The sequence below is a fragment of the Ambystoma mexicanum genome, chromosome 5p, assembly GCF_040938575.1.
Source record: "Ambystoma mexicanum isolate Mex_15411 chromosome 5p, UKY_AmexF1_1, whole genome shotgun sequence".
In the NCBI taxonomy this organism is placed as follows: Eukaryota; Metazoa; Chordata; class Amphibia; order Caudata; family Ambystomatidae; genus Ambystoma; species Ambystoma mexicanum.
Window position 1 is genome coordinate 446,165,082 of NC_090930.1, and position 20,726 is coordinate 446,185,807.

General features: G+C 48.4%; 1 protein-coding gene across 4 annotated transcripts in view; it reads right to left on the minus strand.

Moving 5' to 3' along the window:
- Window positions 1-20,726, minus strand: part of WDR44 (WD repeat domain 44) — a 1,281,409-nt gene that overhangs the window by 52,630 nt on the left and 1,208,053 nt on the right. The gene's annotated exons all lie outside the window — the stretch shown is intronic.

The window sequence follows — 20,726 nt, forward strand, 5'->3', positions numbered from 1 at the left end:
ACACAATAGAAAAATAGAAATCTATTATTGGTTAAAAAGGTAGTAAAGTTAAAAAACACAGATATCCGCGTACCTTGGATATCTGCCCTGCAGATATCCAAGGTACGCGGATTAAAAATCAAGCGTAGAGACAATACCCACTACACGCTGCACAGCTAACAGCCAACAGTCACTTAGGAATCACTTGTGAAGCGCGCGCTGAAGCGCGTTCACAAGGTAGTTGAAGGATTGCCGGGAGAAAATGGGCGGGTGTAGGTGAAGCCAAAACACTCTAAAACGAAATACAATGAAATTAGCCGTAAGCGGCACACAGACGAAAAGTTCAAAAAGTTCAAAAATTCATTGTGAAAGTTTGTCACAGGTGGGGGTGGTCAGGCGTACCATATGGTCCAATAGCAATCTCGCAGGCACGGTCGCAGTCGATTAAGCGAAGACCAAGAGAAAGAAGCCGGCAGCACCACAGCCCAACACAGCCAACAGTCACTTAGGAATCACTTGTGAAGCACGCGCTGAAGCGCGTTCACGAGGTAGTTGAAGGATTGCCGGGAGAAAATGGGCTTGTTTTCTTTTTCTTTTCTGTCAAACGCTTTTGCAAAATGTACAATGCTCTGAAAGCTCATACACGGTACGAGGCCACAGCTTGCTTGCTTGTTAGATTGACCCAGACAGGAATGCCAAGCAGTACAGAAATACATTGTTTTCCTCCCTCACTAAGTCCTTGAGAGCAAGCAGAAGGAACAAGTTAATTTCCTGTAACTGTTCTCCAGCATGAGTCTGGCATGGATTCACATGCTCATGAATATTCCCTGTCGTCAGGCTGGGAATCCTCGGTAAAGAAAAAAATTACTTTCAGTTTTGTTTCTGAACTGTCTTTCTCCATATAACCAATCACTGGTCTCTGGGTGATACTGCCCCCAGCCAATGACTGCCCTCTACCTAAGACCCTCCTCTGGCAGCCATCTTGAGATTTGGTAGCATGTAAAGTGGCAATAGGACCAAGAGAAAAGCCACAGAGGGGTAGGAGGCAGGGTTCGCATGTGAATCCATGCCAGACCCATGCTGGAGAACAACAGTTACAGGTAAGTAACTTGTTCCTTCTCCAGCATGGGGTCTGGCATGGATTCACATGCTCATGAATACAACAATACATAGCAGTACACACATGCACAACCACGGGAGGTGGCAAGGCTCAACATTAAGCAATTATATCAACTCAACATTAAGCATCTCTTACCCCTTCACCAGGCCCACCTTCAGGCGAACAGGTTGCGCAGCACTGTCTGGCTGACTCTGGACTCCTCCCTGGAATCCAGGTCGACGCAGTAGAATCTCGTGAAGGTGTGAGTCTACCTCCACGTAGCAGCCCTGCAGATATCCAGCAGGGGCACACCAGATAGGAACGCCGTGGCAGCAGCGATCGCTCTGGTCGAATGGGCTCTCGGACGGCCGGGCAACGGTTGATTTGCCAACCGGTAACAGTGCATGATGCAGCCAGAGAGCCATCTGGAAATGGAAGCCTTCGAAAGGGCCTTCCCTTGGTTCACAGGTCCAAAGTTCACAAACAGCTGTGATGTCTTCAGAAAACTCTTCGTGCGGTCCACGTAGAACTTCAGCGCTCTAGCTACATCCAGCGAGTGCAAAGTCCTCTCGGCCGGCGACAAAGGCAACGGGAAGAAAACAGGTAACAACAAGGCCTCGTTCAGATGGAAGTCCGACGGCACCTTGGGTATGAAGGAGGGGTGCATCCTCAGCACCACCCTCGTCTTGTGGACAGTCAGGTATGGAGGCTTGCAGGAGAGGGCCTCGATCTCTCCCACTCGTCGTGCGGAGGTGATTGCCACAAGAAACGCTGTTTTCCACGACAGGAACTTCAACTGTGCCGAATGCAGAGGCCCAAATGGTGGCCCCATGAGCCTGGTCAACACCGCGTTGAGCTCCCACGCTGGGGCCGGAGCCTACTCCAGTGGGAACGATCGGAACAGTCCCTTCATGAACTCCTTCTCCAGGCGATGGGCGCCCCGGAGTTCTGGTGTAGCGGGAGATAGCCGCCAGATGGATCTTGATGGAGGCATGGGCCAGCCCCGCCTTGGCCAGCGATAGCAAGTACGGCAGCACTTGAGGGGCCGTAATCCGCAGAGGGTTCATCTTCTGTGCCAGGCACAGACAGAAAACATCTTCCATTTGTGTCCATAGCACTTGAGATTTGAGGACGCCCTGGCCTTTGCAAGCACCTCCTTGCAGTCCGCCGGGATATCATACCCTCCAAACTCTAGTGCTGCAGGTGCCAGGCCTGCAAGTTCAGGGACCCCGGGTCGTGGTGGATGACGACGAGATCATCCGCGTCCTTCGGCAGTTTGACTGGTGGGGACGCTGACATGTCCAGAAGGTCCGGGAACCAGATCTGTCTCGGCCACGCCAGTGCGACGAGGATCATCCTGCACCGGGACATCTGAGTTGGTTGATGAGTCGCAGCGGCAACGGTGGGAACGCATACAGGAACAGTGTGTCCCAGGGGAATGAGAAGGCATCGCCCATGCTCCCTGGCTGGGGAAACCTGCTGGCAAACCTCCGGCACTTGGTTTCTTTCGTCACCGTCACAAATAGGTCGATCTGGGGATTTCCCCATCGTTGGAATAGCAGATCTACTTGATCCTGACGCAGTTCCCACTCATGGCACGAGCGCAGCTCCCTGCTGAGTGAGTTGGCGAGGGTGTTCTTTATTCCTGCCAGATGGAAGGGTACCAGAAACATCCCTTGGGCGACGGCCCAGTGCCACAGATCCTGGGCTTCCTTGGATACAGCGGGGGATCTGGTGTCTCCCTGCTTCTGGATGTAGAACATCCTGATGGTTTTGTTGGTGAAACTCCTTATATATATAAGTTAGTTCAGTCATAGAGGGCATATTGTTGTAATCTGCCCTTTTTTGGGAAGTGAATTATAAATCCAAATTCCAACATACGGCTTTTGCTTTTATATAAACGTTTCCGCTCCACACTAAAGGATAGTAACTCCGAACAATGTCAACTCACTATAATCTTAGAAGTGGGCTGCTGGTGAACGATCCAAGAACACAATGGGATGGCCCGTGCATGGAAAACTCTACACAGCAAGAGCCAGTCCATCTAGGACCCCCATGTCTTAACACTCTTACTGGGGGGTTGGTCCACGTTATGGCCCAAATTCATCAGGCAGTTGATGCTCAAACGGCTACTATAGAGGAGAGTCGGATTGGGAAAATAATAAACCCCGGACTCACAATAGTACATGAATTCGCCTCGTCAACTACCAACATTAAAAGGGACAGTTGATCAGATCTTTCAAAGACGGAGGCACAAGAGCATGAGCGTGGTTACTACAAGTACCCATAGGTGTCAATACCAAGACTCTAATATGACTGTTGAAAATAAGCAATCTGAACTGTCAGGATTGGGTTTGAACCTTTCACGAACATCTAATTATTTGTCCAACTCTATACACAAACCCTCATATCAAGGAAGTGTGCTAAATTCAACAAAAGAGTCTAGGAGTGAGTCAGGTGCTTCGGTTGAATTAAAGCAGAGTCACCCAGATATCAGAACAAATACAGTTTCAAAGAGCCCAAGCCAAGATTTGAAGGGATTGGGGGGGGGGGGGGCGGGGAGATTGTACCCTTCCAGCCCTAAATTTTGTTCTCAATTAAATGGTCAAAGTATTTGAACTACTGAAAGGGGAAGTTCAGATTCACACAGGGATCCTCATGGAAATGACTAAGGACAATGAGCAGTTTGAATTCGCAGTGGTGGGTCAAAGTAATGCAATGAATGGCCCAGTGCTACCCACTTTGATGAAGCTGGAAGAGGGAATCTCTAAACAAGGCAGTGAGTTGACTGAGATAAAAGATCTGCTGACTTCACTGTTGAAGGAAGACACAGAGACGTCGTCTCTGGCCTATCTCATACAACGACAGACCGTAGAAACTAAAGAACCAGATACAGAACTGACAATTGAACAGGTTGCATTACAACCAGCTTGAATAGCAGATGATACCGCTCTTTCTGAGTCAGTTATGGAAGAGTTTTGCCGTTTGCCACAGATTGCTGAACAGTCCATGGAATAATTGGATATGAAATAATTGGGATATCAGAACATGAAGAAACTGGTAACTAACACCATGGAGGGGAAAGCTCACAGCAGTCATATAAAAGACGGAGAAATAAAGGCATAGAAAACAAAACCCGAATCAAACAGCCAAGTCAGTGAGCAGACAAGAGAAGAAGCCAAAAAATATGAAGGGAAAAAAAGCCAAAAAATCCAATGTTAAAAGTTTTGTTAAGGGGATCAATGGCCACGGAAAAAAGATGGAAATGCTCTGAAAAATAAGAACAGCAAATTGAATCCCTGAGTTCGGAAACTTTGCCCTAAGTAAAATAAAAAAAAGAAAGGTGAAAGTTCCAACGCTGCCAGACACAGTAAACGTGCACAAAGCCACCATAGGAATCCAGACTGAAGACAGGCAGTGTCAGGAAAAAGGACATGAGCCCTCGCATGAACAGGATGGTATGAGATCCAAGACAACGGGCAAATTACTCAAATGGCACCGATTTTTCTACCACGACAAAGGGTATCCTTAAAAACGTTACCTCAGAGACACACCGGTTTAAAAATAGCTCCAATATTTAATATGCCAAGGAAAAAGACAGTAGAATGTGCAGGAATCGAAAGTTGAGTCCCTCAACAAAGAAAAGCAGCCGTCAATAGTTGTGACTGAGAAGCCCTACGCAATCCCTAGACTATGGTTTACAAATGAGACCAACAGACAAACAAAAAAAACCTTTGAATAGGGGAGCAATACTCAATGATAAAATCCCGAAGGATGCCCCCATCTGAGGAGATCTCATTAGAGTGAGGAACTTTTCAAAGAACCTGTCCTCATAGGCCGGTGGGGTGGTCGGTGATGTTGACGGGGTAGCGGGCAGCTGCTTGAGCCGGTGCATACTCACCTGTTGCAGGGTAAACCTGCCCAGCGCTGCTGATGGATAAGCTGTAGGCCATGTGCCTAGCTGACACCAGTCCCATACCTTGTAACTCATTTTCCCACCTACTCCGTTCCTAGGGGCGTTATTGGATGAGCGGCCATCTTGTCTGGTGTGGCAGCCATCTTGTCAAGCTGCGTGCCAATTTCGTGGTGCCTGGCTCACTGGGACCGGGCTCCTCCAGGACTCTTGGCAGTGGAGCATGAGACCTACCCTGCACCTCAGGATGGGGCCTGGTAGGCGTGTTGCCCTCAGCTGTTTTGCTGGTAGTGCTGCATGCAGGCGCCCCCTCTGATATTTGGCCAGTACTAGGACGTTGCCCCTCGGGTGTACAGCCGGTAAAAGAACCTTGCGGTCCCTAAGCACTGTCTCCGAAAGGAACCGATGACCCCCTCGGCCTGACGGCCGGTAGCTGGACTAGCCTCAGTATCTGTACTGGTGCGAGAACCTGAAAACGTTCCTCCCGCTCAGGCATTTCCTTGAGAAGGAGGTGCCTTTACGGGGTGCGATGGAAAACAGCAGCACTACCTTGGGCCCTGACTTGTGTCTGACGAAGTCCTTCAAGTCCTCTGGAGGTGACTCTCTAAGAGCTCCCTCCACAGAGCTAACCTGTTCTTCATAGCATGCGATGTAAGTGCGTTGCACGCGGTACAACCTTCCCAGCCATGGTCGGGGTCAAGGCAGCAGAGGTGAAGAGCGTGGGGGGGTTGGACGTAGCGAAGAGCCTTTCACAGGCTGGATACCTACTGAAGCCCGCTGATATCGACATGCGCTGAGGAGGAGCGCGGTGCCAGAGGACTGAGTACTGATTGAATAAAAAACAGAAGACAGAAGAAAGTATCTGGGGAAGAGCACATGGTATTACAAGACCAAAGCCAAACCTAGAAGCGCTGGTAAAATCAGCCCATTCCCGTCCACACAGAAAAGGGAAGGTGGTTATTTTTCTGGTGAAAAAGGTTCCGTCTCCCATCCCTAGCGAGGGACGCGCATGCAGTATGGAGGAAAGGGGACAGGACATAGGAGTACAGATCAGCAACTAAGGTGCCTGGGGGAAGAGACAGCGTAGTATTGCCAAGACCATAGGGTACCCCAGACACAGCAGTGACTCTCCCACAGGCAACAGTAGCAGAAGAGCCGGACAGGGGCAGACAGGCTTCCCCCTCTGTCCCCCACCCAACCGCACCGAGCTCTGACAACTTCACATGTAGAGCAGCTGCAACCACCCGAGAATATTGGGACATAAGTGCAGGAGCACAACAGACAAACGTGCGGTTGCTGGAACACAGCCCTGAAGCCACAGAAGACCAGCACGGAGAGACCTGCAGTCATGACAAAGAAAAGGCAAAGAGGCCAGGCACCCAAACAAAAATGGATCCTTATACCAAAGGGGGAATGGCAGGACGTCCTGCGTCGGAGGCCTCTGGAGAAGAGAAAGGATGAAAAGAGGACGAATCGAGTGAATGCAAGACATTCTCAAGGCGATCCAGGAGGCAAGGGTGCAATTGGAGCAGAGAATTGAGTTTAGGAAACCGAAGGCCGTATTGCGGCAGTCAAATATACAATAATGCCATTAGAAAGGGAACTACACTCTACTGCAACAGACCGTGCTACGGGAGAGCAGGATGGAAGACGCAGAGGGTGATCCCACCAGAATAACATTCATCCGAGAGGCTTGCTGTAGAAGTTTGAGGGCCCCACAATGGCACTGTTCCTGGAGAAATTGATCCAAGAATGGATGGGGCACCCCCTAAAGAAGTGATTGCCAAATTGCTTAATTATCGGGACAGGGATGTCATCCTCCAGATGGCGAGGAAGAAGAAACCCTTGGATCATAACGGCACAGAGTTGGCCGTCTACCTGGACAATACTATAGTGGTCCAAAAGGCGAGGCAATCCTTTGATGCAGCGAAGAGGAAGCTCAGGGAGAAAGGAGGCAAGTATGCAATGATGTTCCCGGCCACTATGCAGGTCTGTGGTCTGCAATGAGTGCGCTTCTTCACCAAGCCTGTCGACCAATGTTCCTGCTAATATTTCTTGGCTGTGTGCGGCAAAAGAAAGCATGTGTACCGGTTTTCTTTCCATCAAGGGATACAATGTGCAAGCGAGCGTAGCGCCAAGAGCTCTACTTCAAGGGGATTTCAATGTCCTCATTATCTCCAAAGACTCATTTGAAATGTTTGCCTTTTAAATCTCTAAATGTTAGGACCCATTTTTTGTCATGGCCGGCTGTGGATACTGGAGGTGAGGCCATCATGAAAGCAAGACAATAAGTTACATTACAACTACTTGCCAAACAGGCGTTAGTTAAAAAATAGCATTGAGGGCAATACAATTATGGTCAATGGTTAGTTGGTCTCAATAGTATAATTATAAATGGATTACTTTACACTGTTTTCCATTAAGCCACTTGGAATCACTTCGACAATAGTATTTTTCCTTTCTAGTTCTATGCCACTATCACAAATTTAGGGCTGTGTCATGGGGTCTGCTTTGTAACATGAGTGAAAAAGATTTGAAATGAAATAACTGCACTGCACATGGGTGAAACAATCCATCAGCCCCTACCCTGATAACTATTTTATCAGGCTGCATGTATAATTGCAGTACATATTACAAAATCATCTTTCCTCAGACTGGGCAAAACCATGGTGCATTACTTGTGCCATGTATCCAATAAAACATTCCAATATCATTCCAAAATGCAAGCAAGATGTTTAACCTTAGAGTGGTAGTTCAGCATTCACCAACTCCGATAAACGCCCGCAGAGAACACCCTCTATGCTTCATATGCTGAAACAGGTCATTTATTATAGGTTTCATTCTCAGTGCGCACAAGATATGATATATGATAAGGTATTTATAACGCGCCTATACACAAGTGTCTATAAATAGATTCACCTTCCACCTTAAGGCAAAAGCTGCTGCTGGTGTGGGTTAACATTGCATTGCTTTGGATTTGAAAAAATTAAAAAAGGTGTACACAGACTCGAAATGCTGGATGCATTTTATTGAAAGTCATACTGTTTATACTCTGGTGGAACACCACACAGGCCAAACCAAAGCCATAGTTAATTCAGGAGACATGCATTACTTACTGTAAAAGCATTTGATGATTGTATCTGCTTAGATTCACATGCTGTGCATATAGTCCGACATCCAGTGGTAACCGCAGAGTATTGCATCTTGTCTTTCAAGAATCGAAAGGGGACGTCGACATGGGCGCACCTGTAACATTATCCCTAACTTGACGTGTAGTGTACCCAAAATCCCTCACTTGCTGAGGTTCCTCTGAGTGCATTTTTTCTGCCGTGAGGGAGCCTTATGACTATCGTGAGTGAGTACAGAAAAGAGAGAAAAAGCAGTAGATGTCTATGTTCCTTCCATCCGAGCGGGGAGGAAGGGTGGGGGCATGTGAATCTAAGCAGATACAATCATCAGAAATGCTTTTACTGTAAGTAATACATGTCTTCTGATGCTTGTTAATCTGCTTGGAATCACATGCTGTGCATAGACTAGCAAGCACTACCCAGAGATGGAGGTTGGTTGTGGGAAGGAACAGTAGTGAAAAGATGTCTTTGTACTGCTTGTCCCACCTGAGAATCAGACCTAGAGTGAGTGTCTAGGCAACAGTGTTTTGTAAAGGTGTGTACAGAACTCCAGGTTGCTGCTTTGCAAATGGACTCTAGGGGAACATTTGCAATTAATGCTATGGAAGCCCCTGTGCCTCGTGTAGCGTGTGCTCTAGGCTTGAAGGGCAGTTCTCTCTTAACAAGAGAGAAGCAGATTCTGATGCATTTGACAATCTACCTTGATATAGTAGATTTGGACAGAGGGTTTCCTTCTCTACCCGCTGCCACTGAAACGAAAAACTGGTTTGTCTTAGTGGTCGAGTTCTTTCCAGGTAAAATATGACTGCCCTGCGTACATCTAATGTGTGCAGGCTTCTTTCCGCCATGTTAGAGGGGTTCTGGAAGAAGGTTGGTAGTTCTATGGACTGGTTCACATGGAACATTGAAATTATTTTAGGCGCAAACCTAGAGTGAGTGCGCAGAACCACCTTATCTCTGAACTGTAAAGGAGGGGTCTAGAACTGAAAGGGCCTGTAGTTCACTGACTCTTCTTAAGTGATAGCTATTAAGAAGGCAGTCTTTTAGGTAAGACCCTTAATACCCATCCGGGGTCCTGGTTAGAAATGGGGAGGAGGGGGGTGAATTAGTTTTACTCCCTCCATGAAAGCCTTAATAAATGTTATCTTCCACCACAACACCTTCTGTTGTGACGTAGTGTAGGCTGAAAAAACAGCTAAGTGAACCTTTAGTGAGTTATAAACCAAGCCTGAGTCTAGTAAATGATTGAATGAGTCAGGTACAAATCAATGTGGGTAGGAGAGCAGTCAATGGGGTTGATGCTCTTGGAATTGCACCAGATGACAAAGCGCTTTCACTTACTGGAGTAGCAATATCGGGTGTTAGGTTTTATTGCCTCTCTAAATATGTCCATGCATCTCTCAGGGAGTTGGAGGTGCCCGAACTCTATGACTTCAGGAGTCAGGCCGCTAAGTTCAGAGTTTGCGGGCACGGGTGAAGTTTTTCTCCCTTGTCCTGAGATAACATGTTGTATGGACAAGGTAGTCTCACTGGGGGACAGAGAGACATCTCCATCCGATATGAGCGACCCATGGTTGGCGGGCCCGGCGCCACCAATATTATGGTGACTGGTTCCTGGTGCATCTTGTGCACTATCTTGTTGAGTAGGGGAGCCATGGGGGGTGGGGGATTAGCGTAAACAAATTTTCCTGACCATGTGATCCAGAGTCCGTTCCCCTTGGAACGGTTCTGGGGGTACCTAGAGGCTTAATCTTGGCATTGAACATTCTCCAATGTTGCGAACCGGACGATCTCTGGGAAGCCCCATTCTGCAAAAACGTTGGAGACAATGTCTTCGGGTAACACAATTCGTACTCCATGGGTAGCGTGAAATCTCTGCTGAGTACATCTGCCATCAACCGCTTGCAGCAGGTGTTAGGGAGAATTCTCTGTTTAGGCTGAATCTCCTAACCTAGTGAGTCCCCAGCAGCTTTGCTGGATTTTTGGGGTTTCATTTTTTCTCCTGCCAAGAGTGAGACTCTTCCCATCACTCTTGGGCATGATTTGAGTGTGTTTCTTTGACTCTAGATGTGTTTAATGGGCTATGGGGTCTTTTACTCCATAGGGCTTCGTGTTTTTTGTGATGTGTGTTACACAGCACCCTCAGTGCAGTAACACAGGGGTGTCATAGTGACCCCCCAGAATAGACTCCATACCCTGTGACTGACTACTGTCTCCCAGGGCATGTAAAGTCACCATTGACTTTACTAGACTCAAATTCTGAACAGAACCAGTACAAACCATCATATTGTGGACGTACTGGCTGGGGCAATTCGACTGCCCCGGGGTCTGTTAGTCGAGGGGGCACTTCTCAGTCTCCCCTGATCGAGTTTTGGCTGGTGGCAGTGGATACTACTTTTTATATTTGACCGCGAATATATTCCTATGGGATTTTCCCATTGTTCGAGGCTACCAACTTTATAATTATTTAATTCCTTTAGCCTCGAACATATCGCTGGTTTATTTATTTAATATTAATTATCTGGTTGGTATGTTTTGCCAAGACTCGGTTCTAAAATGGCGTTTGTGTTCTCTTCTGAGACTCCAACCCAAGTCGAGCCCTTTGTTCCACTTTTTGGCGGGCTTCTCCACAGAAGCCTCCAAAAGTGGTGCCATTCTGTCTGGGTACCACAGGGGGTGTGGGAGGGGGTTGCACTCTGTCCCGATTGGCCCAAGTGGTGAGCCGGCCGGCCCACCACTTAGCATGTTTGAGTGACAGCTAGGCTGAGTGAATGGGGGTTTTCTGCATAAAAGCAGGGCTTTGGGGACTGGAACTTCAGAAGTCGCCACAGGACCTAAGAATCCGATGAGGGAGAAGCTGAGCCGACCTGCTACGACGACACCACCGGTAGAGCCCTGCTGAACCGTCTCACCACTTTTCCCAACGACAGAGGAGATCTCCAGCCCGGAGAGTCTTCTTCCTTCGACTGGTGGGGTTAACCAGTTTGCTTCCTTTTTCGCTTCCTGGTACAACTCGTGGCCGCCTTGCCTGTGCCAAGCACCCCGGCAACCGGGATACCACGTTTTACCACTACCGCAAATCAAAGGGTAGTACCTTTAACCGGAAAACTCTGCGGCTGGTTTCTTCCCTGGCAGTGCAACGACCTTCATCTTTCCTCCACGTCGAGATCTTCTCTTCTTCTGGACGATGCCGCGACTTGCACCCGCTGCCAGGAACAACTGCCCCCGCTGGCGGATCCTTTCCACCTAAGGTACCGTGTTCCGCCTGGCTTCCCTTGCAACCGACTGTACGGGGTAGATTTAGCCCCTGGCTTTCGAACCTGGGTTAGCCTGGGACACCCTGGCTAAACTTTTCTGAGCCTAACTAAAACCTCTCTGAACTCCCTGCAAGACTTTGTAAGCCTGTTGTCCTTGTGTGATCTTAGGTGCATTTGTGCCCTGCTCTCTCCAAGAGTGGGCCCGGCCTATGGACTTTGGCTCACAAGTAACTTTCGCCTTTCCTGCCTTGCTTAAGAGTTCCTAAGTATCAGTGTGGTGTATTTTTCTACATTCTGCCCCCCCCCTTTTTCGTTAACTTATTGGAGTGCCATCTATAGTTAAGCACTCACCTCTGTATGGAAATAAGTGGTGTTAACTAAGACTTGTCTGATAAGGAATAACGGATGTATATATATAATAGTAGCTGTGTTTAGAGTGATTTACAATATTAGTGCTGGAGTGTTTCAATAAGTGTTTTTAAATAAATAATTATATACCTTGATACCAAAGCTCTGGTCAGTGTTTGCTTGTGCTATTGTGTCTGAGTGCCTATTGTGTATACTTTACATACTGCCTAACTCTTCTTGAGGGAAGTCTGACTGCTCAGCCACAGCTACCAGGTAAATCTGGGTGGTACAGACTGCTACCAAGTGGGTTTACTGCCAACACCTGTAGTCCTAAATCTTTTGCAGTGGTCCCCAAGGGAACTGCACAGGTTTCTGCCTAACAGCAGGATGCGCAGGTGTTCTGGCGTCAGGTGTCTTGATCGTGGAGGTCTGAATTGGGGGGTCCGGCAGAACTGTATGCAGTACCCGTGGGCGACAGTCTTGAGTATCCACTGGTCTGTCGTTATTCACTCCCATACTTGAAGAAATTAAGTTAGCCGGCCCCCAACCAGGGAAGCATGGGAGGGGACCCGGATATGCTGATCATTTTTGACTACAGGCTGGGGAGCCTCTAGGGGTGGAATTTCAGCCCCTTCCTTTTCCACGTCATTGAATTCTTGGGAGGTACGGGGTGGAGTAGCTGGTTCCCTGAGGCGAGGACCAGTTATTTCCAGAGCCATATTGGTTGTGAAGTGATCGAGATTGGCCACGAAACGAACGCACCCTCTTCTTTGGTAAGGCCTCTGGGAGATTTGATCAAGGGTATTGATGGTGTTCTGTTCCTTCTTAGCTGTTTCAAGTGCCTCATCAACGGCTTTCCCGAATAAGTTGGTCTCCTCCACTGGCTTATTTATCAATGAAGCTTGGGCTTCTGGTTTGAAACCAGAGTTTCATAACCACGCATGCCTCTTTAGGAGGGTACTTTGTGCCAAGGTCCTGCCAGCTGTTTCTGCAGCATCCAAAGTATTTTTGAGAATACTGTGATTAACCGGTTTGCCCTCAGCTACAATGGAAAGCAGGCGAGCCCGCAGCGGTTCAGGGACTTCTTGAAGGCCCTCTTGTAGTGTAATTCCATTGTGCATCTGAATAGCTAACCAACAAAGTGGCGTTAGCTATGCGAGTGGAAAATGCTGCAGCAGTTTACTCTTTTCCCCAGTGCGTCTAACCTTTTGCACTCCTTGTCAGGGGGCGCTTCTCCTGCAGACACAGGGACCCCCGCGCTTTTCCTGGTTGTAGTTACCACCAGGGAATCTGGAGTAGCATGTCCCCTGATGTAGAGGGGATCAGAAGGGGAAGGGCCAAACTGTTTTTTGACTCTAGGACTGACAGCCCTGGTTAGGGCAGGTGTCAACAATGAAGGAGCCAAGCGTCTTTTGATTGAATTCAGCAATGGAATAGCTTGGCTGGCAGGTGGCTTTTCTTTTAAGATATCCTCGACAAAATCAGCCTCTGGTACAGCTGCCTGAGTAGCAATATGGAAATGTTCTGCTGCCCTCCTTAAGATAGTGTTAAACACCATCTGGTCGTCAACTGGGGAGGCCTGTCGAGCAGGTTGGGGAGGGGTGGTGAGTCCATGAACAGGGCGTCCGGTTCCGGTGCTGGGGTAGGTGATGCCCAAGGATGATTGACTGGCTGGCCGTGGTCGTCTTCCCAATCCTCTGTGGGGTCAATGGGATGATTGAATTGGTCTACAAGGACCTCATCATCAGTGAGGTCATAAAACTCTTCCTCCTGAAAGGAATGCAAGGTCTTTTAAAATTTTGGCACAGGAGCAAAAAAAGGCTCTCCTCTGGAGGCCTTTTGGGTGTGAATTTCTCTGAGTAATCCACAAATCTCTCTAACCTATTCATACACCCCTCAAATTTCTTCCTGGGCCATAACGAGGAGCCAGAGGAGTCTAGAGGTGGAAAAGGCTCTTCTAGTTGATCTTCTCTAGAACATCAAGATTTTTCCCTTAACGTCAAAGAAGGAGGTACAGGGCTCTCTGAAAAGTCTGAGGTTCTGGTGGTTGTGGTGTGCTTTCGAACGTGTCATTATGCCTATCTTTCGGTTTCGATGAATCCTTAGGCCTATCTTTAGGTTTCGACGAGTGCTTAGGTTTCGACGAGTCCTTCGACCGTTCTCCTTGATTTGCTGCCGAAACGATCTTAGCGATGCTTTCGGTAATACCTGGTCTCACAGGAAAATGTTTAGACTGGGCCGGTGGTTGTGCGGTTGGTTTCAGTGTAACCGGGGCTTTGTGCGACGCTGACACTTTCTTCTGATGCGTCTCAATGGTCACTTGAATATTGGTGGTAGCGCTCTTTGATTTAGACTGCCAAGACGCATGCCGCACCTGCGGTTGCAGGGAGAGCTGGCGATCATGACGATCGGCGGGCACTGCCGAACTATCCGGTGTGCCCACTGGAGCAATGGAACGCTTCGACTGTTTAGTCGAAGACAGACCGGGGGTTGAGTCTTTAGTGTGGGAAGAGTGTGCGTCCTTGTCGCCGGGATGTACAGTCCCCATAGCAGGACTCATGTCGTGCCTGGAGGGGCCGGGGACGAGGGGGCGGAGCGAGAGCGCTCTGTCGTGAGGTCAATGTCCTCCTAATTGGAGCCCTGGTCGTCACTAAGCCCTTCGTCGCGGTTGCGGCAGCGGGGGGGGGGGGAACTACTCTCGGCCTGCGACATTCCGTAGGCCGCCCACAGCTTGACAAGGGGCTCCTTTAGGGTCTTGGGACGCAGGAGCTTACAAGCCACACAGGCCCCCTTGTTGTGTTTAAGGGGAAGACACCTATTACACTTAAGGTGTTTGTCTTTCCACAGGAATTTTGCCTTGCACGAAGGACAAAATCTAAATGGAGTCCTGTCCATAGCACAGGAATAACACAGTGACGACAAGACCAAGGGAACAAAGAGAGGAAAGGGAAAGGCATTCTTAAATAAGAAATGTCCGCCCTGACCCCTCTCTTCCTACTGTGTTGGCCAGCCAGGAGGCTAGGCCACCTGCCATCCAAGGTCCGTAGAACAAGCTTCGGCATAGGTCAGATAACAGCCATCGAGGGAAGGGACGGTAAGAGAATATAAAACGACCAAAGGTCGATAAGTATAACAATATAGCAATGTCTCTGGAAGAGCTCTACATAAGGCGACCAGTACACTGGGCAGAAAAAAACAATCTGAGGGACCTCAACACGTGAGGGATTTTGGGTATACTACACCTCATGTTAGGGATAGTGTTACAGGCACACCCATGTCGACGTTACCTTTTGATTCTCGAAAGACAAGACGCAATACTCTGCGGTTACCACTGGATGTCGGCCTATATGCACAGCATGTCATTCTAAGCAGATTAACAAGCATCAGACATGTAGTTTACACAGTGGTTTCCGAATCTGCCATGCATACCGATTACTTATAGACCTACTACGGCTCTAAAAATGACAGATGATTTGGCACCATCATCCATTACTACTTGTTCTGGCCAGATGAAACTCACAGAGTGAGGGGATTCATTTTTGCACTCCATATAGATGTCCTCTGAATGCATTAGGACAGATGTTTATGGTGTGGAAGTTAACAATGCATGGATATTTGCAGCACACAGCTCTGATCATCCTATGAGGCACCTACGGTCTTTTCCCCTGAATATTCACACAATGTGTCAACAGAGTCAAACAAAGCAACTCAAATCATCTCCCTTATTTTCGTTTGATTTTAAATTCTGTCAGAGAACAAACTATAATTTTTTTAAATCGCCTCCACAACTCAAGGCAGCGTCATGAGGCGACAGGTTCCTTAAAATTGCATGGTGGCAACTTTATCAAGCATCTGGACTGAAAAATTGAACACTTGTCATGGGATTGAGCAGGTTAATGGCCTGCCATGACAAACGCGACAAAGTAGGAAGACCAATGACAGGCCTGCCTCACCCAGTCATCTAAATTGGCTGTAGCAGCGCAGCAAGAGCATTCGTGCACTACTGCAACTTGCTATTATGAAACACGCTGTGCAGACAAGGGAGTAGCTGGGTTGACAGGGGCCAACAATACAGACTGATCTCTGATGGCCTGCCCTGCACCAGCCCAGCGAGCGAGATCAGATTCCAGGCCTGCTGCAACCAAATGAAGACAGGCTTTTTCATTGGTTGTAGTAGCAAAGCATCCTCAGTGCTATGTTGCTACAGCCTATCATCTTAAAGTAATGATGTACTCAGCCTCTCTTTCACACATTAAGTATGGAATCTAGGCATGCCAGTGGGCAGTGATTAAGGCATCATGCGTGTCATGATAAATAAAAGTGCATGGGCGTCCTGCCGTGCAGCTTACAGGGAACATTGCCACCAATGCTTGGGACTGGGCTGAAACGACTCTAGGCAAGCCAGAAGACCAACTACAACGGACTGCACTAGGGAAGACCCTGTTAGGACCACCCAGAGCAGGGAGGTGCACGGACAATCGACCGGCAGCAGGGTGTGACCTGGCCTGATGGCTTAAATTCGACAGCAAGTACTGTATGGTTTTGAATTCATTGGGCCCAGAGCAGTACTGTAATATGGTGGCAGGAATGTGGGAGTAGCGGCGGAGCAACCAATCCGTACAACCCCCAATACCATGTCCCAACTCCCACTGTTACAGAGTGGGACAATTATCAGTTATTGGGTCGACAGATGCTTCTGGTTTGGGAGAAGTATAAGGTGGGGGTGCAGGGATTTCAAGTGGGGATTGGCGGGGAAGGACAGGGGATGTTGGAGTGGGGAGTAATGTTTATATAGCGCAATGGAGGAAGACTGCTACCAGCCCTCATCAATACGCAGGCACGCCAAAAAGCCCAGTGATGATACATTGTAACAGGCACAGGGCAGGAACGTAAGATGCTTAGATGCCGGATATGAAACTTCAACCTTTATGAAATCACAAGGGGCTAGGTAATGCGCGAATATGAGAAAGTGGAGGTAATCTTATTACAAGAAACCCTCCTGATGGGAACGACGTGCCAGTGCTTAGGGAAAGGGCAGTATAATGTGGTGGAACACACAGGTTATCATGGGGGTCCCGGGGCGTAGCAACATTGGTGCATAAATCCATACCTCTATGGGTAGACCGGGTGATAAGAGACAGTGGTGAATGCTACTTAGGGATCACGGGCAACCTGTGGGGATAAACAGTTTTAATTATCAGCGTTTATGCACCTCCCCCACTACAGGCCGACCTTTTGTTAGAGATACATGCGTTTCTTGGCGACACATGGGGCTGAGATCACGATTGTGGGCAGTGGGACTTTAATGACGTCCTGGACAGTAATTTGGATAGACGGTCACAGAGAGGAGAGGCCAGAACCAAACTCGCATCATTCCTGGCAGCAACGGGTCTGCGAGATGTGTGGAGGGATTTGCATCCCGATCAGCAGCACTTTTCCTACCACTCTGGGGCCCATAACTCCCTGTCACGGCTGGGTTATATGCTACTGCATTTACACAGCACTTGGCAGGGTGGTGGAGGCGTACTATGGGCCCAGGGGGTTGTCAGGATCTACGTTAAAACAACACATTCCGAAAAGCTTGAGTTTCAAACTGCAAAGCTGACTTGCTAGCATTTTGAAACTCAATCTTTTGGGAATCTTTGCATTTATCACCCATTTTCCCTTTAATATAGGTGGGGGACACCCTGGCAGCCCATAATGCCGAACTAGGAGAGAGTGGGACACACCTGAAACTCCTGCTCACCTAGTTCAGCATTTTGCGATTCGTTCTTTTCAACTATTTTGGGGGAAACACTGGGTTGTCAAAACGTGCCCCGTTATGCATCTAGCTAGAAGGGAAAGCTAAAGCCGGGAGTGGGGATTGGAGTTTCAACTTGTACCATCTAGGGAACGTTAAGACCAATGAGGCACTCCTGGAAAGGGGCCAAGAGTATTTTAACTTGAACAGGGGAATGGTGGATAGCTGTAGTACATTATGGGAAGCATACAAAACAGTGATTAGGAGGACAGCGCCATGTGCGATAGGGGCACACAAGATAGGGAGATGGGTAAAGTAACAGCAAAAAAAGGAGTCAGTGGAAGAGATGGAAAGGCGCAATGCCGAGGCCCCCAACGGTGGGGACGAAGCGGGCCCTCGCTAAGGCAGAAGGGGAATTCAAAGTGCAAGCGACAGATGAGGCTCGGCAGGCATATCTGGTGAGACGGGTGAGGATTTATGATCTAGGGGACAAAGGGGCGGATGGAAACATGGCTGGAGAGGAGAGAGGACGCAGTAAGATGGGTCCGGGCCATAACAGACTTGGAGTACACGGAGGTGGAGGATATAGCCCAAGCCTTTGCAGATTATCAGACCCTCCCCTACAGAGATATTCAGATACTTGGCTAACATAGCCTTGCCAAGCTTGGGGGGTGGAACAGGAGCGTCTGGATCTGGAGACTGCCATAACAAAAGAGGAGCTCCTGGGGGAATCCACAGACTGTAAACAGTGAAATGACTGGGGGCCAATGGGTTTCCGGTGGAATTCTGGAGGTGCGTCTGCGACAAAGTATTTGACCCCTTGCTAGAGATGGCACAAGAATGCTGAGAGAAAGGAGAACTTCAAAAGGAACCGAGGACAGCCAATATAGTGGGCATTCATAAAAAAAGTTAAGCCTCTAAATTCTAAATGAATGCCCCTCATATTGACCAATCTCATTATTAAATGTGGAAGCAAACATTCTGGCAGAGGTCCTAGCCAACATACTGCTCCCGCTGTTAAGCAAATTAGTACACCCGGACCTGTGTTGATTTGTGCCAGGGAAGGCCACCCAAATTAACTTGGAGGCTTCCGAACGCTATGGCGCTCTCTGAGTCACTGGATGTACCCTATGCGGTCATGGCACTGGACTTGGAGAAGGCTTTTTATTCGGTCCAGTGGAATTTCCTCTGGGCACTGATGGCTAATATTGGAATAGGGCCCCAATACACGAGATGGGTGCAGTTGCTTTACGCACGTCCAATGGCCTGGGTGCGGGTCAATGGCCACAGGTCACATACATTTCTGCTGCAAAGGGGCACCCGCCAGTGATGCCCACTGTCACCCCTATTCTTCATGGCGATCGAGCCATTAGCACAGGGCCTTAGAACAGACCAATCAGTCAAAGGATTTAAATGGCCCGGGGGATGGGAAGGCAAGATCTCCCTGTATGCAGACAACCTTCTACTATAGCTGGGGGACTCAGAAAGGTCATGCTTGTGAACCTTTGAGATACTACAGTAGTTTTGGTGGTACTGTGGACTAAAAAATAAATTGGGATAATTCAGTGGCCATCCAGTTAGGGGTGGCATGGAGGCTGTACCGATGGACTGCCCTCTATGGTTCAATGTGGAAGGCTTCAAATACCTGGGGATACAGATACAACGGGACATGGGGAAATTCTTGGAGAACAATCTTGTTCAAGTAGTCAACAGGCTAAGAGAGGATGCCAAACATTGGGCCACACTGCCGGTGACTCTACTGGGAGGTTGAATTTGCTGAAAATGCTAGCACTTCCCCAGTTATTTTATGTACTGCAAAATACCCCAGTGCAGCTCCCGAACAGGCAATTTGACGTGATTAACACCCTGATAAGGGGGGGCGATATGGGGAAACAAATGCCCCTGCATACATTGACAAGATCAGTATGGGAAGGTGGGGTGGGACTACCAGATATCAGTAAGTATTATTGGGCAGCCCACTTAAAGTGGCTAACAAATGGCTGTTTGGGGGGAGGAACCTGTTGCACACAAGGCTAGAACTGGACTCCATGCAAAGTGTAGACCCGCTGCACATACTGTATGGGGTTTTGGGGTGGCGACAATTTCCCCCGGTGGGGAAGATATTAGTGCACATAAGGGGAGACACCACAAGAGGGATGGGCTGGAAGGAAAAAAATTACCATGTCTCAGCCACTGTGGGACAACCCAGGATTGGAAGAAATCCAAAAACTGGGGAGTCAGCCACGTTGGATCAGGGCGGGTATTACTAAAGCGGGGGATGTGACAGAGCACAATGCTCTAATGACCTTACAGGGAATGAGAGACAAATACGGTCTGGGTCCATGGGAAGCATACATGTACCTGGCACATGCAATGACAATGCAGTGTGAGGTGAAAACATCCCCTTGGAAATGAATCTGCTCACAGAGGCACTGCAACAGAAAGGGACATCAACACTATATCAAGTCATCAATAACTTCTCGTCCTGCTCCCCACATACACAGTTAAAAGAAAAATGGGAAAGGGACCTAGGGACCCCAGAAAGTGAGGATTGGGTAGAGGCAATGGTGGTGGCTAGGGAGGTTAATATATCCTTGTGGATGAGGCCGATTCAATATAAGATTTTGCACAGGGATTATTATTGAAGGAATCAGCTTCACAGGATGGGCAGGGCTGAGACACATACTTGATTTAAGTATGAGGAGACAGTGGGCACCTTTTATCATCTACTTTATGGGGTAGGGGTGGTGCTGGGGTGGCCTTGGGGATGCGGGTGGGGGGAATCCACATTGTGCAAGTTGTTAATGTTCGGTGCTGTTTAAACATTAAAATGTCAATAAAAATGTTATTAAAAAAAGGAAATCAAAAGATCAAAAAGAGGCAAGCCCCAGGGCTACAGTTTTGCTGGCAGCAGCAGAGACAGTCTGGCTGGGGGAACATAACCCTTCCACATTTGAGCTGGGCTCACAGAGCTGACACATGTGATATCAAATCAATGTTCCTTTGATAATTAAGAGAGATGCTAGCCTCCATATCTCAAACTCTGGTATGGCTTATATTTACAGTTTAATGTGCCACATGGATAGCAACCGTCCTAGTTATGTAGTTTCTGAAACGGGTGCATATCTTAAAAGCAGTCCTTGTGCTGCAGGGACTTGGCAGTCACTGCAGCGATCAAATGTGCACCTGTGACCTGAAACTGCTTCTCTACCACGCAAGAGCATGGGCTACAGATCAGACTACTGTGTAGACTATGCTTTTG